The following is an 11,922-nucleotide window of genomic DNA, read 5'->3' as shown; positions in this document are numbered from 1 at the left end:
TATACATAATAAATAAATAAATATTTTTAAAAAATTTTAGATTTTGACCCCTTCTCTAACCTTACTAACCCACCTCTTCAACCCTGGAACCCTTGGAGCAGGATCTTTGATAGAAAAAACAATATGTTAAAACATGTCTCATGACTCTCTGGCCCTCCCTCCTAAAAAAGCTCCTCACAATCTTTTCATTTATGATTCATGCAGAGGCCCAATGACGGGAATATTGTGGAGCCCTCCCCTGAACAGCACAACATACAGAGGTCATACAGGCCGGCTCAACAGGGCATGATGTCAGGGGAACAAGGATTGCCCTCCACATAGCCTAAGCCAGGGACCCTGTGGTCAAAGGTCAAAGACCTGCTTACTTTGGTCTTGCTGAGGAATGACAAAAAAAGGGGGGGGGGAGCATATGTCAGGAGCCATTTCAGGCTTCTCTTTTCTCACGTCTCACAGGGCCTTGAGGTGGAAATCTTGAGACAGAAAACTTAAAGTTAACTGAGACATTGTGTGCTGACCTTGGTGATTCAAGCTTCAGACAGCACCTCAGAGTGTCTTCTTTGTTTGCTGCTTATCACTAACAGCAGGTGCTCTAGCCACTGACCTTGCAACTGCCCAGCTTAGCTGCCTGGCCACCGAGCCCCTCCTTTCCTTCCCCCCTTTCCCCCTTCCTCAGTTCCCCCCTGCCCAAGCTCCTCACTGAGGAGTATATAAGACATGAAACTTGCTTCAATAAAGGGGATGCCTTGACAAGGAATACTGCTTGGCATCTGTTTCTCTCTCCCCCCACGTCTTTCAGATAGTGCCTCTTCAAGACCCTGGAGTAACTTAGGACCTGCTGGGCGTGTCAAAATATTGTCTATAAATGTTTGTTTACAATTAAAGGGGGATATGTGTTATATATATATATACATACATATATATACATACATATATATATATGAATAATTTGCATTGGTATAGCTCTTGGTTTATTGATACAAATTTAAGATCAATTTTGCTATATGTGCATGTATTTCTGATCTTAAGTAAGGTATTGTGTTTGTGTAGCTCATTTAAAAATGTAATGTAGGCCGGGCGGTGGTGGCGCACGCCTTTAATCCCAGCACTTGGGAGGCAGAGGCAGGCGGATCTCTGTGAGTTCGAGACCAGCCTGGTCTACAGAGCTAGTTCCAGGACAGGCTCCAAAGCCACAGAGAAACCCTGTCTCGAAAAACCAAAAAAAAAAATGTAATGTATAATTAAGAAATATAAGGGAGCTGGGCGTTGGTGGCTCACGCCTTTAATCTCAGCACTCGGGAGGCAGAGGCAGGCGGATCTCTGTGAGTTTGAGACCAGCCTGGTCTACAGAGCTAGTTCCAGGACAGGCTCCAAAGCCGCAGAGAAACCCTGTCTCGAAAAAAAAAAAAAAAAAAAAAAGGGTTTTTTGGTTTTTGTTTTTTTGGGTTTTTTTTGTTTTGTTTTGTTTTCGAGACAAGGTTTCTCTGTAGCTTTGGTGCCTGTCCTGGAACTAGCTCTTGTAGACCAGGCTGGTCTCGAACTCACAGAGATCTGCCTGCCTCTGCCCCCTGAGTGCTGGGATTAAAGGCGTGTGCCACCACTGCCCAGCTCAAGAAATATAAGTTAATAGATACTTATATATAATAGTCAAGCTTATAGTCGTGTTAGTTAGATTTTCTAGGTGTATAGAGATATATTTCCATTAGATAGGTATTCTTCAAATCTTTTAGAGACCTTCAGAATATGGCATTTAAAATGTTTTAATAACTTAGGACTTTTCATGACAATGAGACATGTCTGCTCCTGGCAGCACAAACTACTTCAAGAGGAAGATGGGCATCAAAGAGGCTCCTTATGGAGTTGGTTAGTCATTTAGGCAAAAAACTGCTCTTTCATTGACTGCTGAACTGGACAAGTAGGACCCACTGAGTAATGGCTGTTGGACTTGTCTAAAGGTGAGATGGTCCTTTAGGGTTCTTGCTACACAAAAGAGTCTGCTAGACATTCTGCAGGACACAGAAGAAAATGTCTGAAAACTGCCAATATAGGTGGAACTGTCTTTGAAATTTCCTGCTTCATGGAAAAGTCTGCTGGATATTATGGTCCTGTAGGCTGAAGATGGATGTCCCAATGATACAGAAGAACTTTGGGTGACTGTCCAGGCAATGAGATTTTTCTGTCAATTCTAGAGTTTTGAAAGTTGCTTACAATGTACCTTCTGTTTACTTAGGTAATGTTATATCCTTCTGGAGTCTTTGATGGGGTTGAAGAATTTATAGTTACAGTTAAGTTTTACTTAGTTATGATAAAAGATAAAGTAAATAGAAATATTGTAACTGTAATTCTTGCTTGATAACTGTTTTGTTATATGTAATTTTACTATGTTAAAGTTAAAACCTTCCTTTTTATTTAAGCAGAAAAGGCGAGGTGATGTGGCAGTCCCCTCTGTGTGCTGTGATTACCATTAATGAATAAAGAAACTGCCTTGGCCTCTTGATAGGACAGAACTTAGGTAGGTGGGGAAGACAGAAATGAATGCTGGGAGAAAGAAGGACGGAGTTAGAGAGCTGCCAAGGATGTGCTGCCAGAGATAGACATGCTGAAACATTGCTGACAGGCCACAACCTCGTGGTGATACACAGATTAATAGAAATGGGTTAAATTAAGAAGCTAGAGGTAATGGGCCAAATATTGATTTAATTAATACAGTTTCTGTATGGTTATTTCAGGGCTAAGCTAGCCAGGCAGCTGGGAACAAACAAGCGGGCCCTCCTCCTACATCCTGTAACTTGATCTGTAGACCAGATCTCTCAAGTTAGGTCTCTCAGACTCAGAGATCTGCCAGCTTCTCCTTTCTGAGTACTGGGATTAAAGGCACTCACCACCATGCGTAGATTTATGCTGCTCTTTATTTTCCCAAATTGGAAGTTGAGCTGCGTGGGGTCTTGTCCTGAGATCACTACTCCCTATATTCCATTTCTTAATCTGTTTATCTCTTTGAACACAGGGCATAGTTGCATTCTACTCCCTTTGCCCCCTTTCTCCTTAATCTGTACATTTTTTTTCTTGTTTTTTTTTTTCGAGACCGGGTTTCTCTGTAGCTTTGGTGCCCATCCCGGAACTAGGTCTTGTAGACCAGGCTGGCCTCAAACTTCCAGAGATCCACCTGCCTCTGCCTCCCGAGTGCTGGGATTAAAGGCGTGGGCTACCACCGCCCGGCAATCTGTACATTTTGTGCTTTTACTTGTTCAGTTCGCTCCTTTTCACTATAGATCTTCATTAGATTTATAATGAATAAATAACTGGGCAGTGGTAGCACAGGCCTTTAATCCCAGCACTCAGAAGTCAGAGGCAGGCAGATCTCTGTGAGTTCAAGGCCAGTCTGGTCTATAGAGCAAGTTCCAGGACAGGCAACAAAGCTACACAGAGAAACCGTGTCTCGAAACTCCCCCCCCCAAAAAAAAAAACCAAAAAACAAAATAAGACAAAACAAAATGTGTATAGTTAACACCAACAACCACATGACAGAGACTATACTAGGATGTTTTGAGAGTTCCTCTGCCAATGGAATTAATCCAAAACTCTTTAGCCACAAGCAGACACTTTGGACAGCGCAAAAAGCAACCAATTCACCAAACTATCACAAGAATGATCTTTAGACAACATACTAAAAGTCTTCTCCTCTGGAACCTCTTGACCCAGGCTCTCACAGTTCAAATCCCCCTTAGCACCATTGTCTTCAGTGGTCCTACTAGTATGGACCATTGAGCAGCACTTAAAAGCATTCCACTGCTTTCTTAACACAAACTCTCAAAGTTCAAATTTTTCCAAACAAAAACATGGTCAGGCCTATCATAGCAATACCCCACGCCTGGTACCAATTTCTTAGTTAGGCTTTTTCTTCCTTCCTTCCTTCCTTCCTTCCTTCCTTCCTTCCTTCCTTCCTGCCAGCCTGCCTGCCTGCCTTTCTTTCTGTCTTTTTTGATTTTTCGAGGCAGGGTTTCTCTGTAGCTTTGAGCCTGTCCTGGAACTAGCTCTTGTAGACCAGGCTGGCCTCAAACTCACAAAAATCTGCCTGCCTCTGCCTCCCGAGTGCTGGGATTAAAGGCTTGCGCCACCACCGCCCAGCATATAGTTAGGCTTTCTACTGCTGTGAAGAAACACTATGACCAATGACCATGGCAACTTTTATAAAGGAAAACATTTAATTGGGACTGGCTTGCAGTTTTAGGAGCTAGTGGATTATCGTCATGGTAGCATGCAGGCAGACATGATAATGAAGAACAGCTGGGAGTTCTACTTTTTTTCTTTTTTAGAATTTATGTATTTGACTGGAGAGATGGCTTAGAGGTTAAGAGCAATGGTTGATCTTCCAGATGCCCTAAGTTAAATTCCCAACAGCCACATGGTGGCTCACAACCATTTATAATGAGAACTGGTGCCCTCTTCTGGCAAGCAGGCATACATGCAGGCAGAACACTGTTTTTAAAAAGATTTATGTATTTATTTTATATATATGAATGCTCTATTGACTTCATGCCAAAAGAGGGCATCAAATCCCACTATAGATGGTTGTGAGCTACCATATGGTTGCTGGGAATTGAACTCAGGATCTCTAGAAGAGGACCAAGTGCTCTTAACCACTGAGTCATCTCTCCAGCCCCCGAGTTGTACATCTTGATCCACAGGAAGCAGAAGTAGCTGTGTGCCATAATGGGCATAGTTTAAGCATATATGACACCTCAACACCCACTCCACACAGTGACGAACTTCCTCCAACAAGGCTATACCTGTAAGGCCATATTATACAGGCCCATAGTCTATACTGTATGGCGGCCAGACTTTCAGGCCACAGTTTGCACCTGTCACACAGAAGGTGGTCACCAGCCTTTCCAGACAAACTGACACTATCCTAAACAAAGGGTCAGGATATGCTAATGTCGCTATCTCCTTTGTAATTTGGGAGGTCACCTGGGAAAGAGGTGTTAATTCAGTCTATGAGACAGAGCAGGCATAGATGGGAAGATGTGACAAAATGGGCATAGGAAGGTGTGGACGTGACCACAGTCATTCTCCCGGCTACCTAGGAAACATAATGCTAATGAGCTTCCCCCTCAGTTTACGTTTTGGTATAAAAGCTGTTTGTTTGGAGAATAAACGCAGATGATTTTCAGGATGAGAATTAAGGACTTCATGAGGGATCCCTGAAAACTCCCTCCCGATAAGGTCATATGAATTATGTCTTTATTCTCATGCCTTCCTGCTGGTCCGAGAGATAATTTGTGGTCCAGGCTGGTCTTGGACCATGACAGATACCCACTCCTACTAGGTCATATCTCCTAAGAGTGCCATTCCCTATGAGTCAAGTGCTCAAACACGTGAGTCCACGGGGGCCATACCTACTCAAACCACCACATGGGTACTTTTTGGGTTTTTTAAAAAGATTTATTTTATTCATATGAGTGCTTTGCCTATACATATGTCCATGTGCCACATGCATGCCTGGTGCTCAAGAAAGTGTAAGTCTCCACGTTCGTGCCGAGAATCCAATCAAGGTCTTTCAAAAGAACAAATATGCCGGGCGGTGGTAGCGCATGCCTTTAATCCCAGCACTTGGGAGGCAGAGGCAGGTGGATCTTTGTGAGATTGAGGCCAGCCTGGTCTACAAGAGCTAGTTCCAGGACAGGCTCCAAAGCTACAGAGAAACCCGTCTTGGAAAAAAAACAAACAAATAACTGCTCTTAACCATGGAACCAACTCCAACCCAGAAATGGGTTCTTTTAAGAGCTCCAGTAGGAAGCCTAGCGAGATGGCTCAGGGGTTAGGAGCACTGGCTGCTCGTTCAGAGGCCCTGGGTTTGACTCCCAGCACCTGCATGCTGGCTAACTGTCTTTATCTCCGGTTCCAGGGAATCCAATGCCATCTTCTTGCCTCCACTATCACCAGGCACTAGATATACATGTAGGCAAAATATCCATACATATTAAATAAAACACAAAAAGAAAGAAAAGAAGAAAGAAAGAGAACCAGCCAATTAATCTGCTTATCTCAGTGTGTTTCTGCAGAAATTTAGAAAATGCAGGCACTAGTGATGCTGTGTTGCAAGCCTTAAGGACAGCTGAAATCTTTAATATCCCTGAAAATGCCTACAGTATTATAAAGCTGGGAAGCACTTAAGACTGAATTATTTATAGTTAGAAGAACTTAATATTGAATAAATAATTTGCATCTATTTTTTTTTTTTTTTGGAGACAGGGTTTCTCTGTGGCTTTGGTTCCTGTCCTGGAACTAGCTCTTGTAGACCAGGCTGGTCTCGAATTCACAGAGATCCGCCTGCCTCTGCCTCCCAAGTGCTGGGATTAAAGGCGTGCGCCACCACCGCCCGGCTGCATCTAATTTTTTAAGAAAAAATGTGCGATAGGTAAGTGTGATACAAACTGCGGGAGTTTGAATGTAACTGACCTCCACGATCTCGCAGGGAGTGGCACTAGCAGGAGGTGTGGCTTTGTCGGGGTGGGTGTAGATTTGGAGGAAGTGTGTCACTGTGGGGCGAACTTTGAGGTCAAGCCTTGCTCAGTGTGGCTTTTTGTTTTGTTTTGCGAGACAGGGTTTCTCTGTAACTAGCTTTGTAAACCAGGCTGGCCTCGAACTCACAGAGATCCGCCTGCCTCTGCCTGTGAGTGCTGAGATTAAAGTCGTGTGCCACCACTGCCAAGCTACAGTGCAACTTTCAATCAACCTCCTGTTGCCTGCAAGATGTAGGACTCCTAGCTACCTCTCCAGTACCACGTCTGCTGTATGTCACCATGCTCCCCACCATGTTGATGATGAACTGAACCTCTGAACTGTAAGTTAGACTCTCCAATGAAATATTTTCTTTAAAGATGTGGTCTGGGCTGGAGAAATGGCTCAGAGGTTAAGAGCACTGGCTGATCCTCCAGAGGTTCTGAGTTCAATTCCTAGCAACCACATGGTGGCTCACAACCATCTATGAGATCTGGTGCCCTCTTCTGGCGGGCAGGCATACATGCAGGCAGAACATTGTATACATAATAAATGAATAAATTTAAAAAAAAAAAAAGAAAGCTGGAGAGACCTTAGACCTTGCTTTTTTGTTTCGTTTTGTTTTTCAAACAGGGTCTCACTGTGTAGTTCTGGCTCTCCTGAAACTCAGAGATTCAGATCTGCCTACCTCATCCTCCCAGGGGGCTGAGATTAAAATCACTTACCAACCATGTATGACAAAAAAAAAAAAAGAGCCAGACGGTGGTGGTACATGCCCTTAATCCCAGCACTCTGAAGGCAGAGGCAGGCGGATCTCTGTGAGTTTGAGGCCAGCCTGGTCTTGCAGGACAGGTTCCAAAGCCACAGAGAAATCCTATCTTGAAAAAACAAAAATCAACAACAACAAAAAGAAAAGCTAATAGAAGAATCTTTTAAAAAACCGGATGGTGAATCCCAGCACTCGGGAGGCAGAGGCAGGTGGATCTCTGTGAGTTTGAGACCAGCCTGGTCTACAAGAGCTAGTTCCAGGACAGGCTCCAAAACCACAGAGAAACCCTGTCTCGAAAAACAAAACAAAACAAAAAAAAAAAAAAAAAAAAAACGGATGGTGATGGCACAAGCCTTTAATCCCAGCATTCCAGAGGCAGAGGCAGGCAGATCTCTGTGAGTTCGGGGCCAGCCTGGTCTACAAGAGCTAGTTCCAGGGGCTGGAGAGATGGCTCAGATGTTAAGAGCATTGCCTGCTCTTCCAAAGGTTCTGAGTTCAATTCCCAGCAACCACATGGTGGCTCACAACCATCCGTAATGAGGTCTGGTGCCCTCTTCTGGCCTGCAGACATACACACAGACAGAATATTGTATACATAATAAATAAATAAAATGTTAAAAAAAAAAGCTAGTTCCAGAGCAGGCTCCAAAGTTACAGAGAAACCCTGCCTCTAAAAAAAACAAAAAAATATAAAATAAAATAAAGTGTTGTAGCAGAGTAGGGCATCCTCTGTGGTGGAAATCTCTGTGCTTAGAAGGGGGGCGGGCAGCGGGAAAGGGTCTGAAAAGCTAGCTCAGTGGTTAAGTATTTGCTGTGCAACCAGGAGGACCTGAGTTCATATCCTACCATCCACACACCAGGCCAGCTATTGTCTAATGTGTGCCAGTAATCCCAATGCTCTCTGAAGCTTGCTGACTGCCAGGGGAGAAAAAGAGCAGCAAGACCAGGACACACCCATGCACACACACACACACTTCAGAGGTATGGAGTAGAGAACACCTACACTTTTCTCTGTCCTCCATGCTGGCACACAGGTGCCTATACCCGCACACAAGCACATCTAACACACACATTCAGGAATTGAGGGGAGGAAGCAGTTTCTAAAAACAGAATAATCTGGGGCCAGTGAGATGGCTTAGCAGGGAAAGGCCTTGCAAGCTTGACAACCTGAGTTTCATCCTCTGACCTTGCATGAACGTGGAAGGAGAGAACCAAGCCTACAGAGTTGTCCTCTGATTACCACGTGCACTCTAAGACACATTCACCCCACCCATGGTGCATATATGAACGATGAAATGATTTAAGTCAGTCTTGTCATTTGAGTGCATGTGTGTCTGTATATGTGTGTGGGTATGTGCATGCCATGAGAGACCAGAGGAGTCTGAGCTCCATGGAACTGGAATCACAGCGATGAGCTGCCCAGCGCGGATTCTGGGGATTGAACACTGGTCCCTTTGCAACAGCAGCATGTGCTGTTAGCTACTGAGGCATCTCTCCGGCCCATAATGAACAATTTTTAAATTCTTTTTCATCAATATGACACAATATATATATTTCATATTTTCTTCTCAGAAAATGATCTTTTTTATGAAATAATAGACAGTATTTGGGTTTGGATGAATACGTTTGTTTTAGTAAAGCTAAGATTCAGAAATTTTTCTTATCTGTTTTGGAAATAGTCTCACAGTTACAGCCCAGGCTGGCCCTGAACTCTCAGCAGTTCTCCTGCCTCAGCCTCCTGAACACAATAGCCACAGGCATGAGCCAGAATGGCCACCGAGATTCAGAGATCTTATGCTGGTGAAGTAGGATAGGGCTAAAAAGATCAATTATTAGACACTGATTATTGGTTTATTTAGTGATTTACTTAAAGCCCTGCTTGTACTGCCTGTTTGCTAACTTCATTTGCTCCCTGGCACAGGATGGCCTGGAGACACAGCTGAAGCTATGGGCTGTTGCTCTTAACAAGCTGTTGAGAGCCGTGCACGCTTCTGTGAAATGTTTCTTGCTAGCCCGCCTCACCTTGTGGTTTTATTTATTTATTTATTTTTAAAGATTTGTTTATTGTGTATTCAGTGTTCTGCCTGCATGTATGCCTGCAGGTCATGAGAGGGCACCAGATCTCATTACAGTTGGCTGTGAGCCACCATGTGGTTGCTGAGAATTGAACCCAGGACCTCTGGAAGAGCAGCCAGTGCTCTTAACCTCTGAGCCATCTCTCCAGCCCCACCTTGTGGTTTTATAGTATAAAATGAGAGTGGAAACTGGACATGGGACCGAGGCCTTTCTGGAGCTATCCTGGCTTTCATCGACCAATGACATCCACTCTCTTTGGTACTTATTTCAGAAAGATTCCTGTGACACTGAAGAAACTGTTTCTGTTTATGAAACCTCAACATCTCAGCAGCCCTGGGATAATCCTAATTCATGCTAACGAGCTAGGGCACTGTGGAGGGAGAGGGCTATAGAGATAATATCTGCCCTCCCTTCTTGCTTCCAGGTCACCCAGAATATGGCTGGTGGCCTTGAATATCCCCTGGTTCCCTTACAGGGGCAGTCACGAGAGAGCTGTCTTCCTTTCCTTTTGCTCCACAGGGCAGGTTCAGGAGCTTGGAGTCATCCCTAAAATCAAAGCTCTACAATGCTTCTCCCTCTTGTTATTTGGTTCAAGTCAAACTAGAGAGGCCTTCTATTTCTCCTCCCTCCTCTTCCCTCTTCCCTTCTTCCTTTGCCCCCCCTTTTTCCTCCCCCCTTCTTCCCTCTCCTCCCTCCTTTCCTTTCTTTTGATACTGGAGGTTTTGTGCATACAAGCAGAGGACATTATGACCGAACTACTTCTTAGCTCTGGATCGGAATCTTTTGTTGTTGAGCTTTTGAAATCTGTACCCGAAGCATGGGGAGTCAGACTGAAGAGCACATTGTCTGGGAGAGCAGACACTGCGCTAGAGAGGGGGTCTACGGGTTCCCAGTCAGCCTGGAAGTAGGGCAGATTCATGTTTTTCAGCAACCAGATCCTACCAATGTAGCAATTCTTTGTCCAAAAGATCCTCAGATAGAGCGAAGAGTTTCACAAACATACCAAGTGTGGGTGCACACCTATACCCATGTAATGGGGGTACGAGCCCAGGGTCATCTGTCTAGGGGTCTGGCTCTTTCCCTGGGGTCATCTATCTAGGGGTTTGGGTTCTTTCACTAAGGTCAGCTGTCTAAGGGTTCGGGCTCTCTCCCAGAGGTGAACAGACAATTGGACACTCTAGAACAGAAGAAGTAGGGACTCAGAGAAAGCAAAACTTGGTGACTGAAGCAAGCAGTGAGCACTCCGGGGGGGGGAGTCTCTGAAGCATGGGGTCCCAGGGCTGCACCTCCTATAAAGCCCTGGGTCCTCCCCTCTTCTGGGTCTCCCTACTTCATTCTCATTTCCCCTTTGCCTTTCTCCTCTCCTGTCCCTTCATTTCCACCACCTGGACGGAGGCGTCATGGACAGATAACTGAGTTCCAACTGTTATATGAGGATGCTCTGTGCTCCTCTGCCCTCTGCCCTAACTCCTCACAGTCTCCTCTTCTGGGATAAGTTTAGATTTCTGTCTGAAGGGAAAAGGGCAGTGACTGATCTGTAGTTTTCAGGCTGTGCGTGTTGGAATTAGGGGCCCTGAGAAAGGCATTCTCTTAGAGGTTGGAAGATGGCAGGGCCCAGGAGCATGGTTATAGTAGGTTCCATGTGGACCACCATTTAGTGATTTCATGGCTTCAAAGTGCTGACACCCGATACTGCAGTTGAGGAGGTAAGGACAGACAACAAGGGCAATTGAAGACTAGAATCAGAAGTCCTAGGAGAAGCTGGGCAGTGGTGGCACACACCATTAATCCCAGCACTCAGGAGGCAGAGGCAGGTGGATCTCTATGAGACCCCTCTGTTATGGCTTAAAATAAAATGCTGCAGGTTCCCCAAGGGGTGCAGCGGCAGAAATGCCGCAGGTCCCCGAGTGGCAGCAGTGGGCAGCAGGCCATGAGACCACAGTGGGCCACGAAAGCAGCCGGGTCCCAGGCAGGGAGCCGCGTGGCGGGTGAGTGACCTGGGCAGGGCAGCCCTGGCGGGTGAGAGACAGATGGATAGGCATGCCATGCAGAGTGAAGGAGAGAGGGAGTAAGGGGGAAGAGGAGAGAGAGAGAGAGAGAGAGAGAGAAAGAGAGAGAGAGAGAGAGAGAGAGAGGAGAGAGAGAGACGGGGTAAGGGGAGAGGAGCCACAGCAGCAGCTACCTCTGGGAGAGAGACAGAAAAGGAGGGGAGACTCAGACTACAGGCAGGAAAGAAGATCTAGAAGATCTGCCTGCCTTGCGGGGGAAATTGGCAGGGCTTGTCTCTGAAAGAGACAGAACAGACCATTACACCCTCCTAGTCTAAGCATAAGTTTTATAGTATTTGATAGAAAAACTTGATTTTGATATTTCTTAGGGTTCCCACTATGATAAGTGTAACAGGCTCTTTTCTTTTTTTCTGTAAGACAGGGTTTTTCTGTGTAGCCCTGGGTGCCTGAGTGTCATGGCCAAGACTAGCCTCAAACTTGAACTCAGAGATGCACCTGCCTCTAGTGCTAGGATTATTAGCATTCATTTTGTTTCATTGACCTTGGATTGGACTCTGGTTTGATTAC

At 45.2% G+C, this 11,922-nt stretch overlaps 1 non-coding gene across 1 annotated transcript; it reads left to right on the top strand.

Annotated features, from left to right (window-relative positions):
- The first annotated feature begins 6,020 nt into the window (after positions 1-6,020).
- Positions 6,021-6,151, top strand: LOC142832062 (small nucleolar RNA SNORA33). The gene has a single exon (XR_012907153.1). It is a non-coding gene; the product is annotated as a small nucleolar RNA SNORA33 (small nucleolar RNA).
- Positions 6,152-11,922: the final 5,771 nt, after the last annotated feature.

The sequence above is a fragment of the Microtus pennsylvanicus genome, chromosome 11 (genome assembly GCF_037038515.1).
Source record: "Microtus pennsylvanicus isolate mMicPen1 chromosome 11, mMicPen1.hap1, whole genome shotgun sequence".
In the NCBI taxonomy this organism is placed as follows: Eukaryota; Metazoa; Chordata; class Mammalia; order Rodentia; family Cricetidae; genus Microtus; species Microtus pennsylvanicus.
The sequence above is the reverse complement of the archived record's forward strand: the minus strand, read 5'-3'. Positions and strand labels throughout refer to the sequence as shown.